The sequence below is a fragment of the Microtus ochrogaster genome, unplaced genomic scaffold (assembly GCF_000317375.1).
Source record: "Microtus ochrogaster isolate Prairie Vole_2 unplaced genomic scaffold, MicOch1.0 UNK60, whole genome shotgun sequence".
NCBI classification, from domain to species: domain Eukaryota; kingdom Metazoa; phylum Chordata; class Mammalia; order Rodentia; family Cricetidae; genus Microtus; species Microtus ochrogaster.
Genome location: NW_004949158.1, coordinates 949,241 through 949,704, shown reverse-complemented (window position 1 = coordinate 949,704; position 464 = coordinate 949,241).

The window sequence follows — 464 nt, the reverse complement described above, 5'->3', positions numbered from 1 at the left end:
GAACTCACAGAGATCCGCCTGCCTCTGCCTCCCGAGTGCTGAGATTAAAGGCGTGCGCCACCATCGCCTGGCACATTAAGATATTCTTGACTTTAACATGTTGCCCCTATTAGCCTTCCCAAATTCTTTACATTGATTTCCTTATTCCAGGAAGACTTAGAAAACAGGGTTTGGGAGTTGGCAAGGTTACCACCTTGGTTCAGCAAGTCGTCTCTGCCATCGAGTCCATGGCCTGAGTTTGTTCCCAGGACCCACATGATTGAAGAAAAGAGCTAACTTCCAAAAGTTGTCCTCTGGTCTTTATGCTTAACAGTTCTGTTACTTGATAAGCAAGAGGAAGTCATCACCTTGCCAGGTCCTCAGTAAACCTGACTTCCAACAGGGTAGTTGCTTCATTTTATCGTGCTGTAGAAATCAGCCTGTGCTGTTGTAGACAGGACGGTTTTCTGTGAAACCTCTCATGT